This window comes from Nipponia nippon, unplaced genomic scaffold (genome assembly GCF_047370975.1).
Source record: "Nipponia nippon isolate SJK-2023a ecotype South Korea unplaced genomic scaffold, ASM4737097v1 scaffold_3, whole genome shotgun sequence".
In the NCBI taxonomy this organism is placed as follows: domain Eukaryota; kingdom Metazoa; phylum Chordata; class Aves; order Pelecaniformes; family Threskiornithidae; genus Nipponia; species Nipponia nippon.
Genome location: NW_028262347.1, coordinates 43,980,474 through 43,992,909, shown reverse-complemented (window position 1 = coordinate 43,992,909; position 12,436 = coordinate 43,980,474). Strand labels below are relative to the sequence as shown.

The following is a 12,436-nucleotide window of genomic DNA, read 5'->3' as shown; positions in this document are numbered from 1 at the left end:
AAATCGAGTTTTTTCCCCAAGTGTTTTTAGGTTCTTTTTTGCCTGCCAAAAAGGAAAGAAAAATCATGTCCCCCCCAGCCACATAAACATATGCAGGAGAATGAGCATCTATTTTCTGACCATCACTGATGCTGAGATTGACTGGGAGAAACAGCAAGAACTCCAAGTACCACCTCTGGCTCAGTGAGCTGACTGTTTGATTGTTCTCATTTTGTTTAACAGCTTATGTATAATTGCTGCTGGTTTAGACTGTAACACAATAAACGCAGCACTGTGGGAAGAAAGAAGCCTTTTTTGCACCAGCAATTTTATTCTCTTTCTTATATAGGGAGAGTAAGACCTGCACTTAACTGTATTACTTTGTGAGATTTTATTTTCCCCAAAAAAGCCTTTGGTATGTCTGATTCATCCTCAATCACCAAAACCCAGAAATCTCATTGCAGTCTATGTTGCCAGTATAAGATAGCTGAAGTTACTTTCAAGCTAAGGAGGTTATATACAATTTAATAAATTTCAACGAATTAATTAAAGTAAATTTTGCATTTATTGTTCTCCTTATTTTTAATGGATGCATGCACCACAGATTTATGTAAAATTCAATTTTCACTGTTGCTTAATGGTTTACCTTTAAGATGGAAATGGTTAAAGGAGGCAAGTTGTACCCATCTACAGCCTAGGGATTTTCATTTATCAGTGGAATGTTGGCTCGCAAAAAAGGAATGAAGTGTTAGTTCAGAAAAAAGGTCAAAGAATAGAGAAAAAAAGAAAAGAAATAGTGCAAATATTTATATTTTCAGAGACAGGTTTACAGTCTATAAACCTTTGCTCTGAGACAAGTCTGCAAACTGTGGCAACATTGTTCACCTGTAATTTTGGTGTTCACTGCAACAATGCCTTAGGTCCTTGATTCTTGAACAGTCCCATGGTAATACGTGAACGTCTTCCCAGTATAAAGGACTTTGCTGACCAGAAAATATAGAAATTTACTAAAAGTATTTAAAAGACAAAAAAAACCCCTGGAGTAAGCTGGGAAAGTATAATTTTTCTCAACCAGTTTAGAGAACACATAGGTAACATCCTCTACCTTGTGGGTAGATATTTAATATTGGTTTATAAGATATTTTCTTTTACTGAGGTATGCTAAGTATAAGTTCTAAAATTAATGAGCAGTTTTCTCCACCAGGCAAACTCACGGACTGAAATGGAATTTTATTTGCAGTCCTACACGTTCCATCATGGCTAATGGAGTTTTACAAGCATGAGAATGAAATAGGGATTCCAGGATTTCTTCTTGTTTCCATACATGGGCTAGAAACAAATATTGCTAAGGCAAGAAAAGGAGAAAAAACCCATGAGAGTTTTGCTGGCATGGTTTCTTGAATTAAATGGGGTCAGACCATTGAGACTGGTTGGTCTGGAGCCTCCTGATTCTGGACCTGTACTATTTACAGCCTTCCTCTGTGCTCTGTGGAGATTCCCTCAGTGGTGGCCTGAGCACCACTCTGCATTTCTAGAATGACCAAAACAACTTCAGTGGAAGTAATAGTTCCTGTAATAGGAGAACAGCTTTCATCCTTGTTACCATCATCAAATACAAGCAAAAAATAACACCAAAATCAACACACCATAAATATTTCTAAATGGAAAAGTAGTATTAAAGATAAATTGCATCTAAAACACTTAAAGGAATATTTTTACCAATTTAATGGATTTTTTTAAACAGGAAGACTCCTTGTAACACTTAACCACTTTCTGTTTCAGTAAGCACATCCTAATACTCAAAAAGTCTCAGAAAATATTTCCTACTAACTCTGTTTATTACAGTATCCCCTTTAACCCCATTTGTAATGTATTACAGAGACATTGACAGCACTGAGAGACCTACCAAGCAATTTCTATGACTTGGGTGACTGATTAAGAAGCATTTCTAGTTCAGATTTGTGCATCAGATCCTCAGGTTTTGTCGCATCCTTAAGTTCCCGCTGTAGATTTTTTTAAATTCTCCTGGATTCATTCTTATTCCATTTTTGCTTTGATTTGCTTTTCCTCTTCATATTTACCTTACAGACAACTTTATTCTACTTCACATTCCTGTGAACCTTATTGTAGCTCATGGGTATATATGGATAATCTCTTTAGTAGCAATCCACCTCAGGGCACGAGACAGTCAAGTGTGCAAGCAAGTCCTTGAAGCTGTTGTTCAAATGGAAATTCAACTTTCAGATCCCAAAACATTTGCCTTCATTTAAATTAGTTTGAGTTATACCATTGGTGACTTACCCCCAGACACATTCGTAGACAGTATTTCATATTCTCAGAAGAAACTGTCTGTAACTGAGACACGCATGATAGTGAACAGAGATGGAAATTAATTTTATCACTGTGATGAACACACCACTACTTCAATCCAAATTCATTTGCAAGTTTTGGTGGAACAGGAACAGATGCAGGGGATTTAGAAAATAAAATATTTTTTCTGTCTCTCTCTCACTCTTTCCCCCCTTTTTCCACATCCAGCACAGAGCTGTACTGTGGTTTATGAGTGAAAATAAAAGGTAGGCTTTGGGCAGAATGACAGCCACTGCTAAAGTCACACATTGAGAGTTAGTCTCACAACAGTCTGCTCTACAACACAAAAGAATAGCATTATTCTTTCCAAGTGAGTGCTTTTCTTTGGGGACAATTTACTTTGAGGACATATTGCTTTGCATTTTCATGTGGCTTTTCACTTTTTTGGTGAACTTTCACTGAGAAGTGCCCTGACATTTCATTGTCTTTATATATTGTTGCTTTTCATTTGACCTGTGAATGATCTCCACTTCCAGAGCACTCTGTGAAACATCTGCACAAACAGAAGAAGCATAAAAAGCTCTAACCCAAATGAAGCCTTGAAGCCCTTGCAAGTATAAACAATTAATTGGTATGGGAACCATGGCATGCAAACAGAAGTCCTGTAAATATCTTCAGACTATACAGAAACTCTTTTCCTCTATTAAATGGAGTGGGTTTAGCATAATGTTTCACTGAAATTGCATCAAGCTTGGCAATTATAAGGAATCCTAACAGAACAAGATTGTTTCTCTTACTCTCCTTATCCCTGGAGAAAACATCAAAGCGACTGGGTGAAGACAGCCTATCTAGGCTATAGCAAGCAATGCTACTTAGATTTAACATATGCAGAAAAGTATCCATGCAGTTTCCTAAAAACAGCTTCTTGAATTAATTTCAAATAGTTATCAAGTCAAGAAGTACTGAAACAAAGCTAAAATGGGTAGTAATAAATTTTCACTGTTGATTGTTGAAACAAATATTTTCAGATGAAGCAGTAACAGTAGCAGTATCATAAATTAATTTCCAAATGCTGTATCACCAAAACAGAATATAGCAGTGAAATGACCTTACAATATCCCTAAAAAAGTGTTCCTTTTCCCCTTATAACAATAGTTAAGCAGAGATGTAAATTAGAGGAATGAAGAGGACTTTTATTTACTAATATCTACGAGCACTGTGCATTTTTACTAATTGTCTTTCAAAAAAGAATAATAGTCTCTTACCAATGTAATTACCTTACAGGAAATAAAGACTTCCTTAGTAAATATATTTATATCTGGACATTATTGCTCTCTATTAATACAATCATGACATAAATTTCATTTCTGGCTCCTAAAATAAGAAAAATCAAAACATAGGATCTAGAATGCAAGACTGATGCTATAATCACAGCTGCTAATTTCGCTGTGCTGTCTACATCACTGGTACCAGGGCTTACGAAATGACTACAGAAGTGATGTGACTGCCTGGTGGAGATTGAGTTGTACAAGCGTTAATTCAAATGGAACTCGTTAGATAAAAAGTCATGGTAGACGTTATATCTACAACCTGAAAAATCACAGTAACGTAGTGTATGCAGCTTCCATCGCTTAAGATATTCACATGCAAAAATATAAGAACACACACTACTGAATGTATAAATCAAAGACAAACCTTACTCAGAAGTGATCTGTATAGTGGTGCACAATGGCAGATGCCACAGCATGTTTTTTTACAATGCAAGGCTGCTCAAGATCATCTATGGATAATCAACCATGGCAGCTTGGGATTTGATAAAACACAAGTTGATGGTGAGAGAAGGCAAGGAATACAACTACTATCTGAACAGTCAACAGATGTATATAAACTGGTTTTCTTCCATCTTTAATGTCAGTATGAAATATGATGTATTACCACAAAATTATATGTTCAATAATCTAATAGACTTTACATCAGAAAAAGCTATTTCTTTAAATTATGTACTACCTCCATTTTCTTTTGTCGGAAAGGACCGTGCGTTAAAGCATTTAACAGGGTATGGAAGGTAACAGAATCCATGTTTGTTGTTTAAAATACCTTATATGATTGGCATCAACGCAGTTTTCTTTTCACAGGGAAATCTTGAATGAAGGCTCTATCAGTCAGTTTCTAGTCTCTTCACAGCTCAGAGAAAATCCCTTTTCTCCCTTTAAGAGAAAGACATTCCATGTAAACACTTGCCTGTACCTATGCAGCTGTATTTTCCATCTCTGCCCACAAACAACTGCTGCTTAAAACTCCTTTAATTATACTTGGTTTGTTCAGTGCCCTTCAGCTGCTGATTGGCAGAAGTTGATTACCATGAAGAGTTAATCAGATTGTTAAGATACACAGAAAAAAAATACATGAACAAGTTTTCTTCATCATGGACTCATTTGGACTGTTTTCTTAGTGTGCTCCAATATTATATATTTCTGTAGATTTCATCAGCGAGCCAAGTACAGTGAATTGTAGTTCTCTCACACACATCATATTTTCCTACTGCTGTATCCCACAGCATTCCTTAACTTAGTATGCTCAACGAATTCTTTTGATACTAAAGAGACGTGGATTTACACTTGTACATTTTTTAACTTCTTCTATACACAACCAGGCAATTTCAAAACAGTTTGCATTAAGGGGCAAAAGTGACATAAGTAAATCCAATCTTTAGACTCGAACAATTTCATAGAACTATTCAGATTATACTGTAGATTTTTTTTCCCCCCCTTCTCAGCTCTTCTATTTTCCTTCTATATAGTCTCCTATTCTGGTAATTTAAGAGAATTCACATTGCTTTTTTCCCCACAGCTCTGACTAGAAGCTCCAGTGAAGACTGAATGCTTACTGTGCTGGAAGGTGTTTGAACAAGACTGTTAGAGATCTTTAAGATTTTTATAAATCAAATCCCTGAGACAGGCAAAGGATAGGAGTAAAGCTATATCAATGTATTTGTTCTACAGATGGAAGCTGAGGTACAAAAAATTAAACAATATGCTGAATGTCACACAAGGAGTCTGGTTTAAGGAACCTTCTCAGCCTTAGATGTCTTGAATCCTTGCCCAATACCTTAATCATACACCGTAAAAGCTGTCCTCAGTCCCCATATCTTACATGCGGCACTTTATTTTCGTTAGTATGAAATACTGACATTATTTCATTTTGCCAGTCTTGGTAATAGTTAAAACAGCAAAAATCCTTAGAAATAAAGATACTTTTTTTTAAATAACAAAAGCATTGCATAATTCAAAAGTTCATTAAAGATATTTTTAGTAGTTTGGAAGGTCTGATTTTTCACTACTTAAGTACTAAGAAATCAATATTGCTAACCACAACAGTAAAAATGATGGAATTTTCTGTAAATGTGGATACCTTTAATTTGCTTTCCAATTTTTTAGGGAATAAAGCCCATATCAACAAGGTGCATTGCACTGAATTTACAGTCACCAAAGTCATGAGGCAACAAGAATTTACACCACCACACAGTGTCCCTTTTCCATCAGAAAAGAAAAGAAAGGGTAAATCCTTCAAATGACTCCAGGACCTAGGGTTTTAATGAAATAAATATCAGGAAAAGCTGGGTAAAAATGTTCTGGCTTTCACAGTCAACAATTATTTTGTACCTTGCGGCTGTCTGTATAGGATATATTTATTTATCAAAACAACAAAGTAAAATTAAACTCATTAGATGCAAGCCACAACATTAATAAAAGAACATCATTGCAATGTCAAGCACTCAAAGTTTAATTCAGCCTCTTTCTGAGGCTTTATGACAGTCTCTGAGTCACATATTTTTGGGGGGAGCCATGTTCATCCAGTGCCTAGGTCGTTTTTTTTTTTAAAGGAATTTAAAGGGTCCACACCTCCTATTCTCTGAATGCTCTATATTTTATATACCATATAGAGTATATTCTTAAAACAAAATTATGATTTTGATGGTGAGATTTTTTCAAGATAAAAAAAATCCACTAACTTTTTACACCCAATAACAGATCCTCATTTTTTTCCCCTCTTTTTTTTCTTTAGAGCACATAGTATATACTGTATTTTCCTATATACCCAAGCACAGTTCCTATTGAATTCCATTTTCCTGCCTTCCTGGCTCATTTCTCAAGCACTCCCAGTTCTCTCCAGCTAGGATTACTGGCTGATGCTAATGGCAGTATCTTGCCAGCTCCACATCTGCTGTGCGGGCATTCAATTCCTTATTAAATCCGTCTTCCTTAGAGCTCCCTGCCAATTCCCACTCTTTTTGTCTGGTCAGCCCCAGTTTCCCACTCCATGTCCAGTTTTTATGCCCCTTCCCATTCTCCAGGGTGACTATTAATCCATTGCTTTTGCCCACCAAGCCTCAGTCACTCCCTCCTCAGCCCAGCGCTGACTGTTTTTCTCCCATACTGGTACTCTTCTGCCCACTGGGGTCTCGGCAGCATCCCAGCTCTCATTGCTGGGGCTGGTTCCTTCCCATCACACAGAGGAGCCATCACAGCACATCTTTTTCATCTTGCAACACGAATATATTAAGTCATTCCATGGGAATGCCATGAGTTTATCATAGTCAGCCTTTGGAGTTTCAAGAAGCTTGAGCACACTCAGCAATGACCACAAACGGAGATTTTACATCTTTGGCATTAACAGATCTCCCTTTCCTCTGTGAATTCTGATGGTTTTTAAAAGGCTTGTGATTTTGCTCATTCTAGTGGACATTCACAAGGATGGCCACAAGCACATTCTGTTCAGAACTGGCAACCTCACTGGTAGGCAGAAAAACTAACTCCACCGAAAAGGAAACTTTCAAATATGGCAATTAGTTTTGCGTAGAGATCTTAATTGCGTTTAAAAAAATCTTAGTTAGAAGCAAATATTTCTAAGGACACAGCAGTTAGCCTTTGGGAGTCAGGAAAAGACAGATAACTCAATCAATAAAGCAAGTTTTAGTATGTTAATAAAGGTAACAGTGAAACACGATCCATGTTTCAACAAGAATTTTCAGGTTTTCTTACAGATTTAAAACTTCTTTTTACAAGTCCCTTCGGGAGTCGAACGAACCTCTCTCACTTATTGGATGAACAGTGCATAATACTTTGCGTAACGAAATTATGCAGCCTGAAATACATGTGAACATGACTAATGAGACCAAATGCAGCAGGAAAACCAAGCAGATGGCTTGAGCATGCTGGAACAGAGTAGCAAGGAGAGATCTGAATGTTTTGGGTTTTTGCAGGATACATACAGAAACACAAATATAATCTTTGCATTTCTGTGTAACACTGCATCTGTCAGCGCTTTGATGGTCTATGGATCACAAGTGAGAGCTTGCCAGAATACTAATAGTCTCTGTGGAAAACCTTTCTGTCTCTTCCACAGAGACGCAAAATGCAAACAAAAGGGCGGGGGGCGGGAGTCTCCTTTTGCATTTTTGTCTTGCTTTTTTAATTGCATAAAAAGACACTTAAGGTAGTGCTGTATTTTTAATGAGCTAGCCTTTCTCCACCAAAAGTCTGGTTCTCAGAGACCTCCCCAATAGTATGAACATTTTAGGAAAAATGCAGAAAGAGAGAAAGAAGGAAGCAGGTTTAAAAGATGATGGGAAAAGGCTTTCTCATCAAGAAAGGGCTATGACCAACTTATGAAGGATGCTACCAGAAACACAGGAAGATGAAGATAAAATCAGTTTGCTGTCATTGCTTTCCGGGAAAAAAAACATTCTGTCCATAGAAAAGAGTAACTGTTCATTTCTATAATTTGAGCTAAAATGAGGGTTACCAGGCAGCTTCTCCTCGAGAGTTATTTCTTGGCTGAAGGTATAATTCTGCGCTGCATACAACACATACTGACCCTGGCTATTTACATCTGCAAACTTACGGCACTGCCTGCAGTTATGTTATAAAGAACAAGCAGATTCAGAAAGAAGAAGTATCAATCTAAGCATCTTTTACAGTGTCATCCTGCTGCCTTCTCTACCACAAATGATTGGGATAAAATGCCTTCAGATGTATATTTTTTGACAGCTGAGATTTTTTTTTTTGCTCTAGAAAACTTTATTTGGTGTTTTTGAAAGAAAGCAGAGACACTACCTGTCATCACAATCCAAGGACATCTTGTCAACAAAGTAATTTTAACCAATGTTCAGAAGAAAACTATTTAATTAATTTATGTGCACCTTGGTAAATAAGTATAGTTGGTAAGTATAATAGTCTGTTCCACTGTTGACGCTAATGCTACAGCAGTAGCCCACCTACCGCATCTTTGACTATTACATACTCCCATTATTTAGTGCTCACAGTGCAATTTAGTAGTGCAGAATATTTTTATTACCAACACAAACTGTAGACTTCCAAGTGTCAGGTATTCTTTAATCCCTTCAGCTAACATTCAAAATGTATCTCTACACTGTGTGCACTGGTTACCTTTTTTAAAGTTCAGAATGTTTAGAATCATAGAAAGAGACTGAATAATTTCATGGAGCATCGCTATTCAGAAAACAACAAAAAGAACCAAAATCCACAAACCCCCAAACTTCTTTTAATTACTTCTTTTAATTCTGGAAGACGGTAATGATATTTCTTTACTATTTTTTCACTGACTCCTGACTGTATTTTTATCTCCTGTATGAAACAAACCCCATTTCTTTCAGTCTGAAGCATGTTAAAGTTATGTCCACTCTGCAACAACCACAGGAGTCTCTAAAAACCTGGCATCTGTAGACCAGTAAGATCTTTCAGTCAGCCTTGACCTAAATTTATCAGGTGACATATGTAGAGATTTGGATGATCTCTTTATTTTACTGCAAATGATTCTTAATTACACTGCATCACAATTTTTAAGTTTCAACTCAAGAAATGTTATAAAGTGTTTGCTACATGATAGATGACCTTAAATGAGAACTGCAACACCTAGACATCATTCCAGCCCATGTTACTTTTATCAGGTCTCCCTCTGATGTTCCATTTTAAACCTTGGCTGCTATGCAAACTATCAGCAAAATCCAGCCTATATCACTGTTCTTGTAGCTCTCTAACATAACTTCTGTTAAATATTTGTACCTGTCACAGTACGAATAAAAGCATGGGGTCTATGATCTCAGTGCATTTTAGTGCTGATCAAATGGGGTCTGCAAACATCCTGGTAACCTTCTCTACCAATCTGTGTATGGGATATCATACAATGTCCATACAGACCACGTATGCAATAGAGTTTTGTGAGGAAAAGTATCAACTGACAATTTCTATCTTGTCACTGCTGTGGAAATCATATTCTCCTTCTGTAAAGCTCTTTGTAAATAAATTCAGTTGCAAAGCTGAGTTTCTGTGATCGTCTGCAATAGTTTGTATCAAAACAGAAGGCTCAAACTGTACTTTTATGTTATTTTAGAGTTCAGTATATTCTTGTATTCAGGAAAATGATCAACCATAAAGGAAGCTGGCAGGAGGAAAGTGCAAAACAAACAAAAGAAGGTGGTTATTTCTCCAATAGGTGGAAGATCTATGAAACTCTCAGAAACATATTAGGGGGCACAAGAAAATTTTTAAAAGTTACATGAGGAAACTGAACAAGTACTTGGACGAGAGATTCATTGAGAGTTAGACAAACCACACTAGGTCCAGGAAATCCCTTGAGCTGAAAACAGCTGGAGGCTGGGAATTTTCAAGAAATGTGTGATATATTCTCACCCCATTCACCTCTTCTCTGGAAATCTGCTATGGCTTGTTGGAGGAGACAGGATACTGGACGCTATAGATCCCAGGCTATAAGAATCCCTGGTCTGAATTCTTGGGACCATTCTTCTGTTCTAACAAGAGATACTCTGAATTTTACCTATAATTTTGTGTAAGCAAAGGAAAGGCAACAGATGCCTTCGTATTCCAGGAATTAGTCAAAAACATTGCATGACGCATCTGCATCACCCACTGATCCTCAGTATTGCATGTGAGTCTATTTCTACTGAACAAATTTGTATGGCTTAAACTTGGTATGTCTATGATAATAATTCCATTAGTAGTGGTGCAACCACACCTATAGTAAAAGTACTTAGTCATCTAGAAAAATACATGATTCAAAAAACACATATGAAAAAGGTTCATGCTATACTACAAGTGAAATGTATTTGAACCTTCCGAAGAGTTAGCACTTTGGGATTAAAATCTGCAAGAAGATAATTTCAACATGCCCACCTTCCCCATTACTCAGAATGGTGTAGGAAAAAGGTAATAACAACAACAACAATAATAATAATATCAATTTTATATCCTTACATGGTATATGGTCATGTAAGGCAGAAAAGTGTAAACACAGAATCCAACAGGATGGTCTAAAAATTAGGAAGAACTCCACTTCATCTTACCTGGTAAAGCAAGAGCAGAACATAAAGTGACTGCAGTAGAGAGTCATGTGAACACAAAGACTTACAACCGTCTGATCTGCTAATTGCAATGAAGACAAATTTGTTCTTTCCCTGTATGTTGTTTTAGGTATCCATATGGTAGCACATAGCTAGATATTCATAAAAAAACTGACCGTGGTGAATTATGGCCAACATCTTTGAGTCGTCACCCTTCAAGAAAATGTGCCTGTCCTCACATGGGGTCATATTCAAGCTCATATATGTTTTCCAGTCTCACTGTAGGATATCAGTAGGATATTTTTTTTACTTTCCATTTGGGGATATTTCTCCCTAGGAAAATCTGAACTGAAATTCTTGTTCATATTAAAGTTATACACATTTAAGGAAGAAAATTCAGGTCCCTTTCTCTTCTTCCTAACCAAAAGCAGCAAGCAATAAATACATGCAAATGCACACCTTAGTTTGCACTGACAAGAGTATCACTCTTGATCTTGTCACTTAACAGACGGAAGCCAGAAAAAGTATTTCAAGTACTGCCCTATCTTATTCATCTCTGTGAAAAATGCTATATAACTATTACCTTCCTACTTCCACTTCACTTATGTACAGATGTTACACAGTAACATTCTTTTGCTTTAGCTACATCTCGGATCATTAACATTAAATTTTCTGCTATAAGCAAAAGCAGACTGTGACAGACATCTTGCTTTGCTATAAACTTTTTTCCTCCACATGAATGCTGAGGCATGCAATAAAAAGTAAGAATCAATACTTCACTATGGAGCGAACACATCAATTTTATATGATTTCCTTATATTGTGCCAAGTCCTATCCTCAAATTCTCATTCTGACCTCTCTTACCAACCCAATTCCATACTGATCAACTCATTTACTTGCTACTAAGGAAGAATTTTAAGCTTAAACTGTGAGTGTGACCTTCAATTTATGAAAGACATCAAACACAAGATCAATCTGATGGTATAGAACTCACTGCAGAAGGAAACTAAACATATTTTTTGTCATGCTACAAGTGAAAATAACCCAAACACATAAAAATAACAAGCTGACAAAAAAAGGGTAAGTTTTTGAGGTTCTGTCTTCCAGATCTGTGCATTTGCTCAATTAGCAATTATTAAAGTCAACTGATGTGACCAGCTGACACCTTGTAATGCCAAATTAAGAGTTTAATGTTCTTTGCCGACATCCAGCTGATGTACAATGTGCCACGCCACACCTAGAAAACTCCAATTGTCCCTTTTAAGATGACAAAACAATCTTCACAAAGCTTTGGCAATAGGAGCTCACAGTTTATCGAGAGCCTGTACATTATTTCAGGTTGGACTCTCTTCAAAACAATAGTTTATTAGCCAATTATGTTGGAAAGAAGCATTTTCCCCTACAAACAGCTTTGATGAGTTACCATTCTTCTCACATACACAAGAGAAAAAAAAAAAAAATCCACTTGCAAAGCATTGCTTCCCAACTGCAGCATTTAAAGGGAAGGTTGCCATTTCCTCTAGCGAAGACTTATGAACATAAAAAAATGCTGTAGCCATAAAACCAAGAAAAAAAATATACAATCAAATTAGAAATCTCAAAAGGCATGAACTTATCACGTGCATCCAGGCAGAGCTCTCTCACAGCTAGGGATCAGATAAAGATTTTAATTAGCTCCCTTGGAAATTGGTGTTCGCATTTAGAACGAATGAAAAGTTCATCATCACTTCTTTTTCATCCACTATCCAGGAAGCTTCCTTGTCAGAA

At 36.6% G+C, this 12,436-nt stretch overlaps 1 protein-coding gene across 3 annotated transcripts in view; it reads right to left on the bottom strand.

Moving 5' to 3' along the window:
- The window catches only part of SYT1 (synaptotagmin 1), a 360,726-nt gene that overhangs the window by 274,903 nt on the left and 73,387 nt on the right, over positions 1 to 12,436 (bottom strand). For all 3 annotated transcript variants that reach the window (XM_087766719.1, XM_087766721.1, XM_087766720.1), the window contains exon 2: positions 4,387 to 4,496. The gene's annotated coding sequence lies outside the window, so the exon portion shown is untranslated. The remainder of the gene's footprint in view (positions 1 to 4,386; positions 4,497 to 12,436) is intronic.